The sequence below is a fragment of the Protopterus annectens genome, chromosome 8.part0 (assembly GCF_019279795.1).
Source record: "Protopterus annectens isolate FY-2018-M chromosome 8.part0, PAN1.0, whole genome shotgun sequence".
NCBI classification, from domain to species: domain Eukaryota; kingdom Metazoa; phylum Chordata; order Ceratodontiformes; family Protopteridae; genus Protopterus; species Protopterus annectens.
This window is the reverse complement of record NC_056741.1, coordinates 703,979,012-704,002,535: the sequence shown is the minus strand read 5'-3', so window position 1 is coordinate 704,002,535 and position 23,524 is coordinate 703,979,012. Positions and strand designations below refer to the sequence as shown.

The 23,524-nt window shown below is 45.2% G+C and overlaps 1 protein-coding gene across 1 annotated transcript in view; it reads left to right on the top strand.

The window, feature by feature from the left end:
• KHDC4 (KH domain containing 4, pre-mRNA splicing factor) overlaps positions 1-23,524 on the top strand; it is a gene marked incomplete in the record, with an annotated part of 2,214,276 nt that overhangs the window by 354,489 nt on the left and 1,836,263 nt on the right.

The following is a 23,524-nucleotide window of genomic DNA, read 5'->3' as shown; positions in this document are numbered from 1 at the left end:
AGCTATTTCTGTTAGATCTCCATTTGGCCCAAACTTTGTTCCTAAGTAGAATTTGATTTCTAGTTTCATTTGAGAGCCAAGGGGCTGGGTTGGACTTCATTCTGATGGAACGTATAGGAGCAATGCTGATCAAGAATAGATAAGAAAGTAGTGTTAAAATACTTTACTGCCTCTTCAAGTGAAAGGGATTTTAAAGGATTCTAGTTGCATGCTCTGAGCTCAGTTTGAAATAATTCTGCGTTAGTGTTTGGTAGAGCATGCTATTCTAAAGGTGGGGGGTTTGGAAAGTCTTTCTTTTCTCTTGTGATGTAGGTCAAAGAATGATCACTTACATCATCTGGTAGGGTTCCTACTTTGTAAGTTTGTTTTACTTTGTTTATGAGTATCCAGTCTAAGGTACTCTCTTTTTTTATTAGGTTTGTTAATTCTTGTTGTAGAGGTTATGGTTTGGTTAAAGCCATGGAGGTTGATATGAAAGGTAGGATTTTCAGCACTAACACTTTTCCAGTCAATGTTGAAGTCGCCTAGTATTATTGTTTCTTGGGGGTAAGTAGAAGACACCCAGCTAAGAAAAGCCACTGATGTAGTTATATTATTGCCAGGTGGTATGTAAATACAGATAATGTATAAAGATTTGTTAGCATTAATTTGGAGCTTAGTTATGAGGGCTTCTGCGTTGCTATCCTGGGTTGCATAAGATGGTAGGGTAGAGATGTGAAGTCCATTTTTAAATAGAATTGCTACTCCACCACCTTTACGTTTTGTTCTGTCTAGTCTTACTATATTATATCCTTGGGGAATAATTTCATTATCTTTTGTTTCAGGTTTTAACCAAGTCTCTGAGGCAGAGGATATCAAAGGAGTGAATAGCTAGGAGGGCATGAAGGTGAGGTACTTTATTTTTGATGCTTTGGATATTCAGATGCCCTATAAGGAGAGAATTATTGAGTTTAGGGTGAGTTGTTTGGATAGTAGGGCTGGTAGGGCCAGGGTTGGGGTGGATGTCGCCATCTATTAAGGAGGGGTTATTTGTGTTTGTTGCAGGATTATTTCTAAGGTAAGTTAGAAGTTTCAATTTTTTGTCTGAGGGTAGGTTATGTTTAATGTGAGAGAGTCTGTGGTATTTAGGTAGTAGGTATCTGGGAGTGGAAGTTATGTTAGAATGTATATGTAGGGATATGTGTGTATATATTGTAGTTTGTTTGTGGGAATGGTTAAGCTGATAAAAGTGCAGTTTTTCAAAGGAGGTAAGAAGGTAGGCTGAGAAGAGGGTAGTTAAGAGTATAATTTTAAGTGTTAAAATGGCTAGATTAGGGAGAGGCATCTTTGAGGAAATAATAAAATAAGAACTTGAGTGAATGGATAAAAGATGGAGTAAGATGTGGAAGAGAGGAAGATAAGAGGATACAAGAAGAGAAAAGAGAGGGTACTAAGATATACAAGTTAAAAGTAGGAGGATATGGTAGAGGTACTCTGAGTGGCTTAATTGTGAGTGAGTGTTAGAGGGTAGGGGTGTGGCTAAAGTATGTGGGGTGGGGTGAATTATGGGAGTGATTGGAAGAGAGAGGGTGTGGTTAGGGAAGTATAAGTGTAGGACCCTGGGGTGGGTGGGAATTGGGGTAGGGTAGGAGGCGGAGTGAGCCCGTAGGGCGAACGGAGTGGGTTTCAGCTGAGAGAGGCTGAGAGGCAATCAGTTATGGAGAGGGACTGTATGTATATTAAAATTCATTAAAATGAAATACAGGCATGGGAAAGGTAAGAGACATAAGCTGTTACTAAGTAGCAGAGAAAACAAGAGAACAAAGGTATAGCTGTGCTGGGGGGATGGTTAAGTAAAATAGTTGTACAACAGAGAGAGAGACTTTTATAGAGAGTGCGAAAAGGCAGGAAAGGAAGTTTATACAGAGGGATAATCAGAGGTGCCAGTAGGAAAAACAAAAGAGGTGATAGTCAAAGGTGTCTATTTAGTAAAAAAAAAAAAAAAAACTTCCAGACTTACCTGGGATAATTCCTATTGTGAAGGAAACATGGAGTGGGGGGGTAAGTACATAAATAGAGAGTACAAGCACTGATATCCGAGTTTAGCTGGTCTACAGAGCTCGTTGGTTTCTACAACCAGTGGGAGATGGTATTCCAAAGCCTAAGATATGCTGCCCCCTAGTGGATGACGTAGGGGAAACACAGATTCCACTAGGATAGTAGGTGAAAGGGAGATAAGTTAAAAAAGAGATGGTGGGAGGGGTAGGTCCACGGGTGTGCAGGCCCTTACAAAATAGAATAAAATTTAATGCAGTCCCTAGTAATTCCAAGTTATCTCACTCACAAGGTTAAAGTTGAATCAATACATATACTGTAGGATAACACCTACACTGGGAGGCTGACTGTAGAGGGTCCAGATAGATCCCGAGGGGCTTCTAGGATTGAGTTTCCCTACTATTCAGTAGGATATCATTAGCCTTGCAGGGTTTCAACTAGAGGGACCGGCTATGTCTCCACACAGGACTTAGAAGCTGAAAAGAGAGACAGAAAGAAATATTAAAATAAATGTTGGCTAACTAGGTTAAGTTCTATGCAGGAGTGGAATGAAAAAGTGTAGAGGAGGGGTGCTAGTCGGAAGTTGAGTGTAGTGTAAGGATGCAGTGAGGTATTAGCACAAAGTGTAGCATACAGTAAGGTAATTGGTACAAGTATTCAACTTAAATAATCAAATACATTACTTTTGTATGGCTCAAAAAACAATGCATGTATATATACAACAGAAGACAATGTGTAATTGCAAGCTATAAAACAACATTCACTAATGAGGCTAAAGACTAACTAACTAGTTTGACCAATTAAAGAAAGAGAAATAATCCAAGTCATAGCACAGTAATACAACCCATATAGTCATATCATGAAAGAATGCCCATTATAGTAATCCGTATTACCAACAACACTAATAGCCCAAATACAAAGACTGTAATAGTCAAAATAGTTTAGCCAAAAGAGTGGGGTAAGACTGGTTAACACCTCCACAGACCAGAGCCGGCTTCGCCACTGCAGTTTTGCAGGGCCTTCTAGCCTCCTCTAACCCTGTTTGACTCCACCTCCCATCCTTAGCTTTGGGATTCTACCCAAGTGTGATGACTGCAGCAGGGTAACACGATGAACATAGTACAGTTTTGTACCTACCATAAATGTAGATGTTAGAGTGTATATCCTGCTGCAGTCCAGGTTACCCTCCCTCCATCCCCTCTGACCTAACTAAAACCTTTCAATACCTTAAAATCTGATACAACCTTTGTGGTGTATTTGCTTATAGCTGGAGGGATGTTTTGTTTGTGCTAAACTTTTATTATTGGTACTATCTACTGACCACCTCTTGGGGGGGCACCTGACATCTGGGGCAAGAAAAACTGAAGAAAATGGCGTCTGATGCCTCTTGTATACCCCTGGTGCATTGACGTCAGGGAAGAAGCGACCGCAACCGGCGCCGGACCAAGACTTTGGAATTCAGGCCGACTGCGGGACCGCCTGATGACAGGATAACCCTAGTGTGATGACTACAGCAGGGTATACACTCTAACATCTGCATTTATGGTAGGTACAAAACTGTACTTTAGCCGTCCGACTGCCGGAATTCCGAAAAAATGCAACGATAAAGACAGGCTGCCGAGGTTCAAAACTGCTTCTTCTAAGCCATTCACCGGTACTCAGTGAAGGCACTTTTGCAGCCCCTTTTACCCGCTACTTCTGATTCGCAGGCCTCTACTGAGACCCATTCAGAGTCCGGTATGCCATGAGATGCTTTAGCTATGGAACCTGCGGATGTCTCTACCTTGGATGGGTCCTGAGCCGCTGTGCAGGCACCAGCTTCTGAGTGTGTATTCAGGCCTACAGACTTGCATATTAAACAGACGCCTCCTTCTTCTCTTAGGCCTAAATCTTGAACCGTGCCTAAAAAACCGACACCCAGGCCGCATCCTCAGGCCTCCATGCCTAAAAAACAAATAAGAATGGCTGAAGATCTTATAAATTTCATAAGGGGAAGCCAGCCTCCCCCTTCTAAGAGATGTAGGACTGAAGTTTATGAATCTTCTGATTTTTCTGATTCTTCTGATCTGGATTTGCCCTTATCTACTTATGAGGATTCTGATGCAGAGGACACTATTCCCTCTGCTTCCCCTCCAGAGGATTTTTCTTTTAGTGAAACCTTACATACTCTAACATTTCCACTGGGAAAGCCAGGATTTTTCTGATTCAAAAAAGAGGCTTAGGGATTTCTTACTCCTGCCTCAGCATAGACCTTTAGCTATTCCTCCTGTACTAGACATTGTTGATGCTTTTTTGGAAACTAGTTTGGCCCCTGACGTTCTTCGTGTTTCACTGTTGCAGTCATTACATTTCGCAAGTGCCGGTTGGCCCGAAGTCTTCACTAAAGCTAAGTACCCAGTTGGGGAAACTTTTTCTTGCTTTTTACCGATGTCAGAAAAAGTTAATAATTGTTTTACTTGTGGGAAGCAAATACCTCATAAGGATTTCCATTTATACTGTATTCCTTGCCTAGGCCCTTATCTCAACGTGCCTGGCTGTTGGTTTTGTGCTAGATTTAACCAATGCACTGTTAAGCGTTGGTATATTTTTGCATGAAAGTATTTTGGAAACGGATTTAACTGCCCAGAAATGTCGTCTGATAGCCGTCCGACTACCAGAGTACATAAAAAATGCTAAGAAAAGGACAGAGAAAGGCAGTTGAGATCCAAAACAGACGAAGCTTCTCCTAAGCCAGTCGCCGGTACTCACTGTGGCGCTTTCGCAGCCCCTGATACCCGCTACCTTCGAGTCGCAGGCCTCTACCGACACCCATGTGGAGTCCGGCATGCCGCAAGATACTCAAGGTATTGGACCAACGGATGCATCTGCCTTGGATGGGTCCGGGGCCGCTGAGCATGCACCGGCTTCTGAGGGTGTATTCAGACCTCCACATTTGTATATCAAACCAACGACAGCTGCAAAACCAAAGACAAAAGCAACTTTTAAAACTAAAAAAACTGACGCATGAGCCACGTGCACAGGCCTCTATGCCTAAAAAGCAAATGAGCAAAATGGCTGAAGACCTTATTACCTTGATCAGGGGTACCCATCCCCCTCCAAATAAGAGGCCTAGGCAAGACACTGATTATGAATCTTCAGATCAGGTTTCTATTCTGATTCCTCTTCTGATCAGGAATTATCTATACCTCCCTATGAGGATTCTGATGCTGAGGGGTCTATTCCATCTGCATCTCCTCCTGAGGGATTATTCATTTGGAGAAACATCGCATACTTTGAGGGAGCATTTTCACTGGGAGAGTCAAGACTTCTCCAATCAAAAAAGAGGCTCAATGATTTCCTTCTCCCTCAGCACAAGCCTTTAGCCATTCCCCGCTGTTTTAGACATTGTGGATGTGTTTTTCGAGTCGAGCTTGACCGCTGACTCCTTACTTCCGGCTCCCAGTAAGCCTGACAATTATTACAGGGTCCCTGACTCACATAAATTTTTATTTAGAAACCCTGCTGCTGATCCTGAAACTATTTCACAGGGTCCAAAGGGAGTTAAGGCCTCAGCAAAAAATCCTACCCCTTCTGACAGAGATTCAAGGGCACTAGACAGATGGGGGAAAAAGGTTTATACATCTGTAACCTTGGCAATCAGGGCCTTAAACTGTCAATTTCATATGCTAAAGTACCAACAACATGTTATGGGATTGCTGAAACAGAAAATGATGTTGATTTCAGAATGTGCAGAAAATAAAGAATTGCAGGAATTCTTGCATGCAGCTGAACAAGGTGGAAAGCATACTTTGCAATGTGGTTTTGATTCCTTAGAGGCCTCCTGCAGGGCCGCAGTTACTGGATTTGTGATTAGGAGGACTCCAATTCCCTCTGCTCCCCCTCCAGAGGATTTTTCTTTTGGTGAAACCTTACATACTCTAAGGGAACATTTCCACTGGGAAAGCCAGGATTTTTCTGATTCAGAAAAGAGGCTTTGGGATTTCTTACTCTTGCCTCAGCATAGGCCTTTAGCTATTCCTCCTGTACTACACATTGTTGATGCTTTTTTGGAAACTAGTTTGGCCCCTAATTCTTTGCCTCCTGCTCCCAGAAAACCCGACATATTACAGAGTTCCTGATTCACACAGGTTCCTTTTTAAAAATCCTATTGCGGATCCAGAGACGATTTCACAGGGACCCAAGGGCATTAAGGCTTCTACTGCTAAAAATCCTACCCCTTCTGATAGAGACTCCAGGGTGCTGGATAGATAGGGTAATAAGGTTTACACTTCTGCAACCTTGGCCATTAGGTCTTTAAACAGACAGTTTCATATGTTAAAGTATCAACAACATGTTATTGGATTGCTTAAACAGAAAATGATGTTGATTCCTGACTGTGCGGAAAATAAAGAATTTTAGGATTTAAAGCATTCTGCTAAACAGGTTGAAAAACATACCTTGCAATGTGGATTTGATTCTTAGTGTTCTCTTGCAGGGCTGCTGTTACTGGTTCTGTGCTCAGAAAGCATGCTTGGCTTAAGGAGCAGTGTTTACCTGATCATGTTAAAGCTAAATTGTTGGATGCTCCCTTAAATCAGGACCGCCTGTTTGGCAACAAGGCTGAGGACGTTCTTAAAAAGATGTAAGATAAAGCTAAATCTATGCAAAAAATTTCTTACAAGTGCAGCCTCCTTGATTTAGTAGGCACTGGCCTTCTAAAAATTGGTTCTTTCCAGCCTCTTCAAGGTCTTTTCATGCCAAACCCAGACATAGCAGGAACCCCAGGTTTCAGTCCCAGGGGACACACAAGACCAAGCAGTGGGAGGTTTCCGCTCCAAAATCAGGGAGTAGTAAGACTCCCCGATGGAAAATGGTCTCAATGACTTGCTTCTAAAACTTCCAAGCACTTCCCAACTGAATGCTCCTTTAGGTGGAAAGATTGGTCTGCAGGCCAAAAACTGGGAACTCGTTATTCAGGACAAATGGGTTTTAAATAGTGTCCCAAGGATACAGATTTCACTTCCACACCTTACCAACATCAAGCGTGTGGCCAGAGCTACCCCCAAATCAGTGGGCAGAGGCCCAAAAGCAAGTACTCTCTCTCTCTTAAGCATGGGGGCTATTCAGTTGGTACCAGAAGAGGAAAAGGGACAAGGGTTGTATTCGAGACTTTTCCTGGTACCCAGAAAAGGCAATACACTTCATCCTATCCTAGACCTTTCTACTCTAAATACCTTTCTGGTGATACCAAAATTCAAGATGCTGACTCTTCAGCTGCTTCCTATGCTAGGAAAAGATGCATGGTTGGCAGCACTAGATTTAAAAGAAGCATACCTGTACATCCCTATCAGGGAGTCTTGCAGAAGTTACCTTCAAAGCAGGCTACATGCACTATCAATTCTTTGCACTGCCCATTGGCTTCTCTACTGCGCCCAGGGTTTTCACAAAGTGCCTAGCTCCACTCATTGCATTCTGTAGGCAAAGAACAATTCAAATATACCCGTATCTAGATGATTGTCTAATTCATGCAGAAAGCCAGGACATACTTTTGAATCATCTGACCTTTGTTCAAAGGGTACTGACTTGTCTGGGGTACACCATAAAGAAAAAGAAGTCACACCTGGTACCCTGTCAACATATATTCCTGGAAGCAAGCTTGAATACAACTTCCCAGATGGCTTTCCTCACGCCAGAGAAACTGATTCATTTGACAACCTACTTCAAACAAGTGGCCACAAAAACCCAGCTGTCTGCAAGGCAAATACTGCAATCTTTGGGGTTCATGGCCTCCTGCATTCTTCTAATTCCATATGCAAGGCTGCATATGAGGAAACTGCAATGGTATCTCAAAAGCCTATGGTGCCAACATTCACAGGATCTAGAAGCAATGATCCCTATCATACCTTGCCTACGCCTAGAGTTCCTTTGGTGAGCAGAGGCCTGCCACCAAAACAGGGGACTACCTTTCACACTACACCCTGCCGCCCAAACCTTAGATGCATCAGACTATGCATGGGGGGGCCCACCTGGCAGGGAAGTGCATTCAGGGCAAATGGAACCCAAGTCAAATGCACCTGCATATCAATCAAAAAGAAATGTTAGCTGTACAGAATGCTCTGACAGACTTCAAGGACCAGATTCTTCCAGGACAATTACTGATAAAGACGGTCAACACCACTGGTATGTGGTACATAAACAAGCAGGGGGGTACACATTCTTACCCCCTCTGCAGACTAGCCATGGCATTGTGGAACACAGCCGTGAGCTATCAAGTACATTTACAAGCTCAATTCCTGCCATGAAAACTAAATACACTGGCAGACGAACTAAGCAGAAACTTCATGGACCCACACGAGTGGAAACTAGAACCAAGGATTTTCAACCTGTGACAAGCAAATGGGGGAGCCCAGATATAGACCTGATGTTCATGTTTCACTGTTGCAGTCATCACTGTAGGGTTCTTCCTGCTGGCAGGCAGCCCTCGGTCGGCCAGAATCCCAAAGTCTGGGTCCAATGTCGGCTGTGCAGTCATCCTCCCTGACGTCAGAGCGCCAGGGGTACAAAGCTCCCAGCCGACGCCATGTTCTCCAGTCTTTCTTGCCGTGCGGTGGAAGCAGTTCGCAAGTGCCGGTCGGCTGACTCTTGATATTTTTGGTGCTTCATTCCGAAGACTGACTTCTTCTTCTCAAAGCTAAGTACCCCGTTGGGGAAACTTTTTTCTTGCTCCAGTCCGATGTCAGAAAAAGTTAATAATTGTATTTCATGTGGGAAGCAAATACCTCATAAGGATTTCCACTCTTACTGTATTCCTTGTCTAGGCCCTGACCACGACGTAGCTAGTTGTCGGTTTTGTGCTAGATTTAATCAACGTACTATTAAGCGGAGATACGATTTTGCTTTTCATTACTTTGGCAGGTGATTTAATTACAATGTCGTCGGACACGCTTCCGACTACTGGAGTTCACAAAAGGCGCAAGGATAAGGACAGGTCTCTGAGGTCCAAATCAGATGACTGTTTACAAGCAGAGCCAGCTGCAGGTTCAGCCGTCGTCAGTGAGGTGCTTTCGCAGCCCCTGTCGTTGGCCATTACAGAACCGCTTGCCGAAACTGACTCCCACGAGGAGCCAACTAGGTCTTTGAGTACTCCAGGTGCAGGACCTTCGGATAATGCTCCCTCTGATGGGTCAGGAGCTGCTGTGCAGGTACCGGCTTCCGGGGGGGTTTTCAGGCCTACGCAGCTTCAGATAAAGGCAAAGACAAAGGCAAAGACTCCTTCTAAAACAAAGACTCAAGCCCAGGCCTCCTCTGATCCGGGGCCTAAATCTCAAAAACAAATGCTTAAAATGGTGGAGGACTTACTAACTATGATTAGGGGTTCACATCCCCCTCCAGACAAAAGGCCAAGACAAGAATTGGACTATGAATCCTCTGATCAGGCATCTATCTCTTCAGTGTCTTCCTCTGAACAGGATTATACTTTCCCTCCTTATGAGGATTCTCATGAATCTATTCCTTCAGCTTCTCCCCCTGAGGATTTTTCCTTTGGGGAAACTTTACATGACACGAGGGAACATTTTCACTGGGAAGGACAGGAGTACTCTGAATCTAAGAGGAGGCTTAGGGATTTCCTTCTTCCCCAACACGGACCCCTGGCTATTCCTCCTATTTTGGATATTGTGGATGATGTCTTTTCTGAGGCTAATTTAACTCCTGACTCCTTTCCTCCAGCCCCTGCAAAGCCTGATAGATATTAGAGTCCCTGACTCCCACCAGTTTCTTTATAAAAATCCTTCTGCTGATCCAGAAACCATTTCTCGGGGTCCTAAGGGTGTTAAGGCTGCCACTGCTAAGATCCCTATTCCGTCAGATAAGGATTCTAGAGCTTTGGAGAGGTGGGGCAAAAAAAAAAAAAAGTGTACACTTCTGCTACTTTATCCATTAGGGCTTTAAATTGTCAATTCCATATGCTAAAATATCAGCAATTTCTTCTGTCTGTCATGAAACAAAAGCTAGGTACCATTTCTGCATGTGGAGATAATAAGGAATTACACTATTTGATGCATGCTACTGAGCAGGTAGGGAAACATACCTTGCACTGTGGTTTTGATGCTTTGGAGGCCTCATGCAGGGCGGCTGCCACTGGCACGGTCATTAGAAGGCATGCTTTGTTAAAGGAACAAAATTTGCCTGATCAAGTGAAAGCAAAGTTGCTGGATGCTCCTGTCAACATAATGTTTTGTTTGGGTCTAAGGCTGAAGAGGTGATAAAGAAAATGGAGGATAAGGCAAAATCCATGCAAACGGTTAAGGATTTCTTACAAGTTCAGCCCCCAAGATTTAGCAGAAATTGGCCAACTAAAAATTGGTCCTTTCCCAGCTCGGACAGGCCTCAGAGGGGTAGATATAGGCACCCCAGAGGGAGGGCCCAAGCACAGACCTCTTCTAGACCTAGACAGTGGAGTGCTTCCACCCCCAGGGGTGGAGAGGACTGACCTCAATCTTATGGGAAACAGGCTCAGTGACTCCCTCTACATGGCTCCAGAAACCTCTCTCCTGGAAGCCCCTCTAGGAGGAAAACTCTTTTTCACCAAAATTGGACTTGCATAACCCAAGACAAATGGGTTCTGGATGTAGTTTCAAGAGGTTACAAATTCCACTTTCATACCTTGCCAAGACCAAACGGATGGCCAGACCTACCAAAAAACCAATGGGCAGAGGCATTAAACCAGGTGGGATCCCTCATGGCTATGAGGGCCATAGAACTGGTTCCACAATCGGAGACGGGGCAAGGCTTTTACTCGAGACTCTTTCTAGTTCCCAGAAAACAAAATTCTTGGGAGACCCATCCTGGATCGGTCAGTCTTAAATACTTTCCTGGAGATACCAAAGTTCAAGATGCTTACTCTGCAGCAGCTCCTGCCAATGTTGAGCAAAAATGCATGGATGGTGACATTGGATTTAAAGGAGGCTTACCTACACATTCCAATCAGACAGGAGTGCAGAAGATACCTCAGGTTCAAGGCAGGCTCGAAACATTACCAATTCTCTGCGCTGCCCTTTGGCTTGTCTACTGCGCCAAGGGTCTTCAAGTGCCTGGCACCAGTAGTAGCTTACTGCAGACTCAAGGGAATTCAAATTTACTCTTATCTGGACGACTGCCTTATTCAAGCAGACAGCAAGGATGTCTTACTCCGGCACCTGGAATTTGTTCAAAATCTACTCAAGTACCTGGGATTCACTGTGAACATAAAGTCAAATTTGACACCCACACAACAGATAACTTTCCTGGGTGCTCTTTTAAACACAACAACCCAGATGACATTCCTGACATCCGAAAAACAACTTCAGCTGGCTTCAACTTTCAAAACCCTGGCGTTAATGTCTCCGCTAACTGCAAGGAAATTCCTGCAGGCTTTGGGTTACATGGCCTCCTGCATCCTTCTCTTACCATATGCAAGACTGCATATGAGAAAGCTACAATGGTACCTAAATAGCGTATGGTCCCAGCATTGTCACAGTCTAGACACAGAGATTGCTGTCTTGCCTTGCCTGCAAAAGGAATTTCAGTGGTGGGCCATGCCATGTCTTCAAAACAAAGGGAAAGCCTTCAGTCTACCTCCAGCCTACCAAGTGTTAACCACGGACGTCTCTGATTACGCATGGGGAGCCCACTTGCAGGGGAAAGGCCTGCAAGGTTTTTGGACAGAGGATCAGAAGCACCTACATATCAATTTAAGAGATGTTAGCTGTGCAGAATGCCCTCTTGGCTTTCAGGGATCTTCTACAGCCAGGGCAACTACTGATACGGATAGACAACACCACAGTTATGTGGTACATAAACAAGCAAGGGGTTTCACACTCCTACCCCCTTTGCAGACTAGCCATGACTCTATGGAACACAGCACTAGCTTGAAAAGTGGACCTACAAGTTCAGTTCCTGCCAGGGAAACAAAATACTCTGGCAGACAGCCTGAGCAGGAACCTGTCAGACCCACACGAGTGGATGCTAGACACCCAAATATTCAAGATGATTACAGAAGCCTGGGGCTGCCCGGACATGGATCTATTTGCATCTCCCCACAACTACCAGTTACAGACTTTTTGCACAAGGACATATCACAAACTAGCATGGAAAGTGGATGTGCTCTCATTCAGTTGGAGGAACCTCTCTGGGTATGCCTTTCCTCCTTTTCTTCCACGGGTGTTATTAAAGATAAAACAGGACAAACCCAAGATGATTTTACTGGCCCCAAATTGGCCTAGACAATTTTGGTACTCAACTCTGATTAATCTATCCCAGGAGCCTCCTTGGATTCTGCCTCAGATTCCAAATCTTTTGTCCCAACACCAGGACCAGGTTCTGCACTCTCATATCAAAACTCTCAGCCTGGCAGCCTGGCGTATACAGGGTCTATGATTAATCCTACCCTTTCCAAACAGGTCATGGATGTTATCTTAGAAGCCAGACAGCCTAGCACTAGAAAATCTTATGAAGGTAAATGGAAGAGATTTTGCACCTGGATGCATTCTCAGGATTCAGATCCTCTCATTCCAAATATTCCATTGATTTTACATTACCTGACAGACATGTTACATAAGGGTTTATCCTTTTCCTCCATAAAAATACATGCCTCAGCTATCTCTGCACATTACAATACAGATCCTCCAATTTTTTCACATCCACTTCTGAAACAATATCTGAGGAGCAAAGAATTTAAGGCCCCCTAGGACACCACCCATACCTGCCTGGGACCTCAACTATGTTCTGGAAAAACTTACTCTGCCTCCTTTTGAGCCTGCTGCCACATCTGATATAAAGTATTTATCATGGAAGACCACTATCCTACTGGCTTTGACTTCAGCCAGGAGAGTTTCGGAGTTACAAGCACTCATGGCTGTGGAACCTTACATTACTTTTCATCAAGACATGGTTTCTTTAAGGACTAACCCTACTTTCATGCCTAAAGTGGTTTCTAAAGTGGCTTTAAACCAAACTATTCACCTGCCAACTTTTTTCCCCAATCCACAAAATAAGGGGGAAGAGGATCTTGCATTCTTTGGGCGTGCACAGGCAGCTTCGTTTTTACCTGGACAGAACCAAGGATATCAGAAAAACAGAACAACCGTTTGTTTCTTATGCAGCAAATTCCCAAGGCAAGGCTATTTCAAAACAGACCATTTCTAAATGGATTGCTCATGGAATCAGATTTTGTTACTCATCACGGAAAGCAAATCCCAGGAAAAATAAGGACTCACTCCACCAGAGCTGCTATTTCTGCTGCTTTTCTCAGGGGAGTACCTACCAAAGATATTTTGGAAGCTGCAACTTGGAGTTCAGTGCATACTTTCTCTAAGCACTGTAATCTACCTCTTTATTCTAAGTCCAGGGCAGGCTTTGCTTCTGCAGTCTTGCAAAGCCTTCTAGCCGCCCCTTCTACTCAATAACCTCTACCCTTTATCTCAGCTTTGGGATTCAACCCTACAGTGATGACTGCAACAGTGAAACACTATGAACATAGTACAGTTGTGTACACTTACCATAAATGTAGATGTTAGTGTCTTCACTGTTGCAGTCTGGGTTACCCACCCCCCTGTCCCCTCTTATTCTTTCATTAGTGAGGATTCCCTGCTTCACTTCTTCTGAGGTGTATTTGCTACAGGGTACAGGGTTTGTTGTACCTTACTTTTAGCCTTTACTTTTGGGCACCTGACATCTGGGGCAAGAAAAACTGGAGAACATGGCGTCGGCTGGGAGCTTTGTACCCCTGGCGCTCTGACGTCAGGGAGGATGACTGCACAGCCGACGCCGGACCCAGACTTTGAGATTTTGGCCGACCGAGGGCTGCCTGCCGGCAGGAAGAACCCTACAGTGATGACTGCAACAGTGAAGACACTCTAACATCTACATTTATGGCAAGTGTACACAACTGTACTTTTGCCCCCCCCCCCAAAAAAAAAAAAACATCAGTTGGACAAATTCTGCACAAGGACTCCCCACAAACAAGCTTGGAAAGTAGTTTATGCCTTCCCTCCTCCTCTTCTGCTCTCCAAAGTACTACTAAAGATCAAACAAGTCAAACCAAGGGCGATTTTGATTGCACCATACTGGCCACGCCAACACTGGTAACCCGTCTTACGCAGTGTCACTGTGGACCCCATGGCACCTGCCTTAGACTCCTACTCTATTGTCTCAGCAGGAGAACCAAATTCTGCACCCTCAACTTCAAACACTGATTCTAGAAGCCTGGCTAATGACATTTTTCCCTTACCATCCCTCAGTAAACCAGTGATGGTCATCATTTTAAAGGCAAGGAGGCCTAGTACCAGAAAGTCTTGCACAGAAAAATGGAAAAGATTCTGTGCCTGGAACCAAGCTCAAGGGATGAGCACAACAGTGCCCAATCTACCTCAGATTTTACAATACCTAATTGAGATGCTTCATAAGGGCCTGTCTTTCTCCTCCATCAAAATTCACGCCTCCGTCATCTCAGCTCATTATAACACAGAACCACCCCTCTTCTCTCATCCACTACTAAAGCAGTTCCTCAGAGGGGCCAAAAATCTACGACCACCCAGGAGAGCTCCAACTCCAGCCTGGGACTTCAACTTTGTATTGGAAAAGCTCACTCTTCCTCCTTTCGAGCCAGATGCCACTGCGGACTTAAAATTATTTTCTTTGAAAACAGCTTTCCTTTTAGCAATCACTTTAGCAAGAAGGATATCTGAATTACAGCTCCTCATGGTAGTGGAGCCTTTCGTATTCTTTCATGCGGACAGGGTGTCCCTCAGGACCAATCCCTCTTTCATGCCAAGGTGGTATCCAGTGTGGCCCTTAATCAGTCCATACATTTGCCAACGTTCTTTCCAAATCGACAGAACAAAGGGGAACGGATTCTGCACTCCTTAGTTGTGCACAGACAACTTAGATTGTATTTGGACAGAACTTAAACCTCAAAGGAAATCTGATCAACTGCTGGTGGCATTTGCCGCAGGGGCAGAGGGGAGGGCTATTTCAAAGCAAACCATTTCCAAATGGATAGTCCATTGCATTCATTTCTGCTACAAACAACCATGGAAAGCCTATCCCACAGGAGGTCAGACCCCACTTTACCAGGGCTGCATCTACCTCTACAACCTTTCTCAGAGTTGTCCCTATGAGGGTCATCCTAGAAGCTGCTACCTTGAGTTCTGTACATAGTTTCACCAAGCATTACCATCTGCCAACTTTCTCTAAATCCAGAGCTGGCTTTGCCACTGCAGTCTTGCAGGGCCTTTTAGCTGGTCCTAATTCTATTTAAATTCCTCCTCCCATCCTTAGCTTTGGGAATCTACCCAAAAGTGATAACTGCAGCAGTGAAACAAGAAGAACATAGTACAGTTGTGTACACTTATCATAAATATAGATGTTCGAGTGTATTCACTGTTGCAGTCCTAGTTACCCTTCCTCCAGCCCCCCCCCCCCTTTTTTTTGGATATACCTCTATTTTCCTTTTGCTATCTTCAAAAGCTTTTTGGTCTGTTTGCTTTTTTTGTTTGAGGTATAACCTTGTATATTTATAGATTTAATTGCTTCCTATTAAGGGGGCACCTGACGTCTGGGGCAAGAAAAACTGATGTAATGGCGTTGGCTGCATACTTTATACCTCTGACTACCTGACGTGGAAGATGAGACAGCAAGTGACGCAGGACCCAAGACTTTGTTAATCAGGCCGACTGAGGGCTACTGCAAGCAGATAACCAAAATGTGATGACTGCAACAGTGAATACACTCTAACATCTACATTTATGGTAAGTGTACACAACTTTACTTTCTCTGCACTTTACTTTGTGAATACCCTGGGCACAGTAGATAAGCCAAAGTGCCTAGCTCCAGCCATTGCATTTTGCAAGCAGAGAAATATTCAGATTTACCCATATTTGGACGATGATTCAGGCAGAAATTCAGGACTTGCTATTACAACACCTGGCATTTGTAAAGAGACTTTTTTAACCTCACTGGGGTACACCATCAACAAGAAGAAATCACACCTAGTACCCTGCAAACAGATTGTATTCCTGGGAGCAAACGTGAACACAACTTCCCAGATGGCATTCCTCACTCCGGAGAAACAAGTTTATTTGACAACCTACTTCATAGGTTGGTACTAGGCTATCAGCCCTAGGGCCTATACAAGCCTAGCCATAACAATTCCTCCCTGGCTATTTCTTCCCACATTATTTACTTTCCTGGACCCCTGTCTAGCAGGCCGACTGACTTGATCCCTGGGGTGAATTTCCTTTCTCCCATCCAATCATCAAGGTTCCTCTTGAAGAGGTCCAAAGAGGCACTCTGCTTGACATGTATGGGCAATCTATTCCAGAGTCTGGGGAGTCTCTGGGTCAGGAACCTATCCCTGCAGCTTGTTTTGTTTATTGTGATGACAAGGTTTAGATCCCTGGAGCGTGTAGCTCTGAGGGATTGGGATTTCTTTAAGTGTAGCATGTCCAACAGCTCTGTGTTTGACATGGCCTTGTATGTTAAGCAGAGATCGCCTCTGAGTAGACTATATGCGACAGAGTATAGCTGGAGTTTTTTAATCCGGTCAGCGTAGGGCATCTGCTTTAGGCCTGTGATTCTTTTAGTGAGGTATTTCTGAGGCCTTTCCAGTTGTTGCAGATGTCTTGAGAGGTACATACCAAATGGGGCGTTGTATTCTATAATGGGTCTAATGAGGGATGAGTACAGTGGGACAATGACCTCCTTTTTTCTGGATGAAAAGCCCTTCGTGATGAGGTGTGCCACATAGAAGGATTTCCTGACTGTTGTGGCGATGTGGTTATCGAAGGTGAGACCACTGTCCACCTGTGTCCCTAAGTCTCTTATCACACTTTCTGTGTTTAGTGTACTGCCACCTATATGGTAATTCATGGATACATGTTTTTCCCAAAGGGGATAACAATACATTTCTTGGCATTGAGCTTGAGCCCATGGCTCTGGCACCAAGCATCTGTTTCTGTAAGGCCCTTTTGTAGAGTATCCACATCATTTGGGGATTCAATAATGGCTCCCAGTTTGCAGTCATCTGAAAACTTTGTTAGCCAGAGTCCCTTAGTGTTGACCTGTACTTCAGAGAAGTAGATGCCAAACAAGAGCGGCCGCAGGACTGAACCCTGAGGTACTCCACTTGTCACTTGTCTGGAGCTGGATTTGGAGTCAGCTACTTTTACAGTGTGGGTTCTATCAGTAAGCCATTTAGCAACCCTTTGGGTGACTGGGATTAATGCCCAACTTAGTAAGTTTATCTATGATTCCAGAGTGGGGGATGGTGTCAAAGGCCTTGGCAAGGTCTAGATAGGCTGTGTGGACCACCTGACCCTTGTCCATGGCTCTGGAGACTGATTCAAAGAAGTCAATCAGGTTCAGGAGACAAGATCGGCCCTTCACAAACCCAAACTGGGTGGGGTCCAGTGTTTGAAGGTTGCCAATGCCTTTGTTTATAAGTTCCATGATAATACGCTCCATGGCCTTGCAGATAAGGCTTATCAGACTGATGGGACAGTAGTTTCCAGGATCCAAGGTGGATCCCCCCTTGTGGATTGGGATAACTGTAGCTCTGCGCCACTCAGTGGGCACGAAACCTGAGGTGAGGCTATGATTAAACATGACACTTAGGTGAGGTGCCAGTTCATATTGTAGTTCATGTAGTACACTCAGCCTACTGGCCACACATATCCAGCTCTCTGCAAGGAAAATCCTACAAGCTCTGGGTTTCATGGCCACTTGCATTCTGTTAATTCCATATGCAAGACTGCATATGAGGAAACTTCACTAGTATCTAAATAGTCTATGGTGTCAACATTCTCAGGACCTAGAAACAATAATTCCTATCATTCCCCCTCTGCGGGCAGAGTTCCTTTGATGGGCAGAGGTCTGCTACCATAACAAGGGACTCCTTTGACTCTGCCCCCTGCCGCCCAAACCCTAACAGACGCATCAGACTATGCATTGGGGGCTCGCATGGCAGGGCAGTGCGTTCAGGGCAAATGGAACCCAAAACAGATGCACCTTGCAAATCAATCAAAAAGAAATGTTAGCTGTACAGCATGCTCTGACATCCTTCAAAAGACCTTATTCTTACAGGACAACTATTGGTAAAGACAGACAACACCACAGTTATGTGGTACATAAACAAGCAGGGGGGAACCCATTCCTACCCACTCTGCAGACTAGCCATGGCTCTGTGGAACACAGCCTTGAACTACCAAGTGAACCTGCATGCTCAATTATTGCCAGGCAAACTAAATTCACTGGTAGACTTGAGCAGAAATCTCATATTCCTACACGAATGGAAACAGGAACCCAAGATATTCAAGCTCTTAAGGATCAAATGGGTGACACCAGAGGTAGACCTATTTGCCTCCCTTCAGAAGTACTAATTGCACAAATTCTGCACCAGAACTCCAAACAGTCAAGCTTGTAAAGTGGATGCCCTGTCCTTTATCTGGGAAAGCCTCTCAATGTATGTGTTCCCCCCTCTGCCTCTCCTCTCGAAGGTGCTACTAAAGATGGTATCCCCTTTTGCGCAGTCTGACAGTGCTACAACTATGGCACCTGCCTCAGACCCCTCCCTGCTGTCCCAGCAGGCGGGCCAGATTCTGCACCTTCAGCTTCAAACCCTGAACCTTGCAGCCTGGCTAATTCCCTGAGCTCACCCCTAGCAACCCTCAGTAAGCAGGTGCTCAATGTTATTCTTGAGGCAAGGAGGCCTAGTACTAGAAAATCCTATTCAGAAAAGTGGAAAATATACTGTTCCTGGAACCAGGCTCAGGAAAGGGGCAAAATGGTGCCCAGTTTACCCCTTATTTTTTTTTTTTTTAACAGAAATGCTTCACAAAGGCCTTTCTCGTCCATTAAGATTTATGCCTCTGCCATTTCAGCACATTATAATACTGAGCCACCCCTCTTCTGTCATCCACTGATTAAGCAATTCCTTAGAGGGGCCAAAATTTAAGGCCCCCCAGGAGAGCTCCCACTCCAGCCTGGGACATTAATTTTGTATTGGAAAAGCTCACTTTCCCCCCTTTGAACCAGCTGCTACAGCAGAGCTGAAATTCCTTTAGTGGAAAACAGCCTTACTTCTAGCCATCACTTTAGCACGAAGAGTGTCTAAACTGCAGGCCCTCATGGCAGTGGGAACCCTTCATTATCTTTCATGCGGATAGGGTTTCCCTCAGGACTAACCCATCCTTTATGCCCAAGGTGGTGTCTAGTGTGGCTCTAAACCAGTCCAGTCATTTGGTTATTTTTTCCCCAATCCTCAAAATAAGGGGGAAAAGGATACTGCATTCTCTGGATGTGCACATACAGCTTAGATTCTATTTGGATAGAACTAAGGCTGTCAGAAAATATGACCAGCTGCTAGGTAGTTTTGCTGCAGGGGCAGAGGGGGAAGGCCATTTCAAAGCAAATCATTTCCAAATGGATAGCCCATTGCATCCATTTCTGCGACAAGCACCATGGAAAACCTACCCCACAGGGGATAAGATCACATTCCACCAGGGCTGCATCTACCTCTACAGCATTTCTCAGAGGAGTCCCTGCCAGGGACATCATGGAATCTGCTACCTGGACCTCTGTAAATACTTTCACCAAGCCTTACCACCTGCCTATATTTTCTAAATCCAGAGCTGGATTTGCCACAGCAGTCTTACAGGGCCTAATTGCTTGCTCCAGTGCTCTTTAACTGCCTCCACTCTTCCTTAGCTTTGGGAATTGGCCTAAATGTGATGACTGCAACAGTGAAACATGAAGAACCAAAGTACAATTGTGTACACATACCATAAATGTAGATGTTAGAGTGTATTCACTGTTGCAGTCCTGGTTACCCTCCCTCCAGCCCCCTGACTTCTCTTGGCTCTACCTTTCCTTCTTGTTTGGCATGTATTATATCATGTGTATTTGCTTTTTACTGGGGGTGTTCCATAGCATATAATTTCTTTCTATTGTGGGGGCAGCTGACATCTGGGGCAAGAAAAACTGATGTAATGGCGTCTGCTGCATGTTTTATACCCCTGCTGACCTGACATCATGGAAGAAGCCACAGCAACAGATGCAGAAATCTGAAGACTGTGGTATTCAGGCTGGCTGAGGGCTACCTGCGGGCAGATAACCCAAATGTGATGACTGCAACAGTGAATACACTCTAACATCTACATTTATGGTAAGTGTACGCAACTGTACTTTCTCAAGAAGCTGAGTATGGCAGTGGGCAGTTTTATCCAGTTGTTTCTGAATAGCACACATTCCAGTGAAGTGCGGCATGATTGCAAACAAGCAGATATATTGTAATGCCTCGCAAGTGGTCTCTCAACGTGTAAGTGACAGAGATTTTTCCATTGATGGGGATAACATTGCTGTGACCTCTGCATTTCCCCTCAAGTGCAGCAGGTTCTTTGCCCTAATCCCCCACTCTGGAGGAGTTACCAGGAGATGCACTACTTCACGATTGGCCCTATGGCTTTCTTTACACCTCTCCACATTACCACTAATCCCCAAATTTCTTCAGAAAACATCTTGATTGAAGAGCACAGTTACTCATTGCCCCTTACTGACCTTGTCAGATCTAGTTTCTTTTCCTTTGGTCTCATCTACGTCATCCACCCTGGATACAACTGCAGACCTACTGTCTCACCCACAGACATAACTTTCATGGCCATTCCAGGCCTCAGATTGACCGCATGGTTTTTACAACTCCATTGATTGCTAGGCAACCCACTCTGTCCTCCCCTATCCATCACATTAATTTATCCCACAAAGCTTCCGCCAGGAGACCTTACAAAAGTAAATGGAAAAGATTTGTTTTTGTGTGCATACAAAGGCTGTAGACTCCTTTTCAGCACTGATTCCTAAGGTTCTTGTCTTTTTAGCTACAATTTTTAATGAAAATGCTATTTCCTTTACTGTAAGAATACAGTTAGCTGCAGTTTCTAATTTTCATATGGGGTAAGTAATTCAGCAGTAGTATTCTCCATACTTTGAAAAAGACTTTTTCAGTGGAAATTTCCTACTTAAGTCTCTGTTAAAAGATCCCGCTCCCCCTTGATTTAAACATTGTATGTTAAGTTGTCAATCTCGCCTTCATTCTTGCTTGATGGGTTTGGAGCCGATCCCTCGGCTCCGACTCGGCACTTGCTAAGCTCGAGAGTCACTTTTACCAGCTCGAGGCAGCCCCATATCCCATGATGCAAGGCGGTAAGTACCCAGATCTCGTTTGCCGCTTCGCTTATGAGGTCCTCCTTTTACCAGCTCCTGGTAAGTGATTCACTTTGTTGATATTTAAGCCCCTTTTTGTAAAAAAAACTTTAATTTTTAGTTATAAGTTAATTATATAGATTTTCTGACAGAAAATCCCTGTCTCTTCTAATTTTTTTTAGTCAAACTTTACCCATCCCATCCCCTCCCTGTTAGGGTGTGTGTGTTTGTTTTTATAGTAATACCTTTTTGGTATTTTATTTAATTTAATTTTCTGACTGGTGTGTGTGTGTGTTTTGTGAAGCACCATGTCAAAGGAGAGGGTCTCAGGTTTTAAGAAGTGTGACTCGTGCTGTCAGAAGATGTCTCTGACAGACGGTCACACTTCTTGCCTGTATTGCCTGGGGCCTCTTCACCTGCAGGACTCCTGTGCTATTTGTCATTCCTTCAGCCAGAGAGTCCTGCAGGAAAGACGAACAAGCTGATACTTAGGGGCCTTCTTAAGCCGGAGGGCTCTCCGGCTAAGTCGGCTCCATCAAAATCAGCCAAATCTTCCAAGGCCCAGGCTTCTGTGTCTAAGCCTGCGGCCTCGCCCGACTCGTTCGAGTCGAGATCGGCTCGGCTGGAGCCGATTCTGGCTTAACAAAGCCTTCGGCACCGATGGCTATCGGTGCCGATTCTGCATCGACACTTCGGTGTCGGCTCCGATCGGCTCCGACACCGTTACTTTGTGGCTGTGTCGGCTCCGCTGGAGCCGATGCATCGAGCTTCCTGTCGGCTCCGATAAGTCTTCGGCTCCGACAGGATCTATAGTATCGGTTCCGATGGTTCATTCCAGGAAGAGGTCGAGGTCTCCTTCCTTGGAGCCGATACTTCGGCCCGGCTTCACCTCTCCTTCGAACGGAGCCATCGGAGCCGATCTTCAAGGTCATCCAGACTTTCAGACCATGACCTAGAGAGAGTGGTCAGCAGATTACTTAAGTCACAGGTACTGGCCCAAATGTTGCATAGTCCGTCTCAACAGACGACTGTTGGTCCACACCCCGTTACAGTTCCTCCTTCAACTCTACCCCAGAGCTTGGAGTTGGAGTCTTCGGGAATGGTTACTGCTACGGCTGGAGGAGAGATACCCCCTTCTGTTCCTTCAGCCTCTACTCATCTCCTCTTCGAGACCTTCCTTAGAGGGATTCGGTGGTCGGGCTTCCATGGTCTCCTCCGAGGGGGTGAGTGGCATCGGACCCTTGTCCGAACCCGCTCTTCCCCTTGGAGCCTCGGCCTTGGTGAGCTCTGCTCCGACATCTGCCTCGGAGACTTCCCTTTCGGTGGTCCCTGGAGTTCCTAGTTCTTCGGAACGGGTTCTCTCGGACCTGCCTGGGAGGGGAGCATTCGAGGTGATGAAGAGTGTGCTGGCCACTGGTATCAGTCAGCAGTCTGTTCCCGTAGCTCCTCCCTCTATAGTGCCTGTTGACATCTCTGCCACTTCTCTTGCTATAGGACCCAGAGATCCTCCGCCTCGGGTTTCCCCATTGGGAATTTCCCCCTCTTCCGAGGATTCTCCTGATGTTTCGGGAGATCCTCCTAGGAAGAGGACTTGTAAGAGGAAACATGTAGACTCCCGAGTCTGTCACTGATACTGACTTTGATGAGTCAGAGGGATCCCCTAGATCCCCCTCTGAGGATGTCTCCTTCTCAGACATCCTAGAACTCCTTAAACAGAGGGGAAACTGGCCCACCAACAATCCCTCTGAGGATGAGTCAGTATACCTAGAGGCGTTTGGATCTCGGCCCTCGACCTCCTGGGTGTCTCCGCCTTACGACCCCCTTATGCAGGTTATTGCCCGAAAGGCGTGGGCAGCTCCTGACTCTGTAGAGCCAGTCCCTAGGAGGCCTTCAAAATTTATCACTGCTCCGAGTGACAAGCAATTCCTCACTAAGGGTGTCCCCGCTGATGCCATGGTGGTGGCTGCGGCCACCAAGAAGGAACTTGCAGATCCTTCCGCACCGCCCATCCTCCTAATAAGGACTCTAGGACCATGGATAGGTACGGTAAGCGGATGTTTTCCTCAGCGACCTTTGCTATGCTCGCTGAATTACCTATGTCACTTCACCAGACTCCAGAGGGATATCCTTAAGGAACTGGGTGAAGTAGTACAGGATCCTACAGCTGCAGGAGCTCAAGAAAAGATTGCTTCGCAGCTAGGAACCCTTAATTCCATTGCAAACTCCTCCATGCGGCTAATATCTTATGCTGCTGATGGAGCGAGTAGAGCCGCAGGTACAG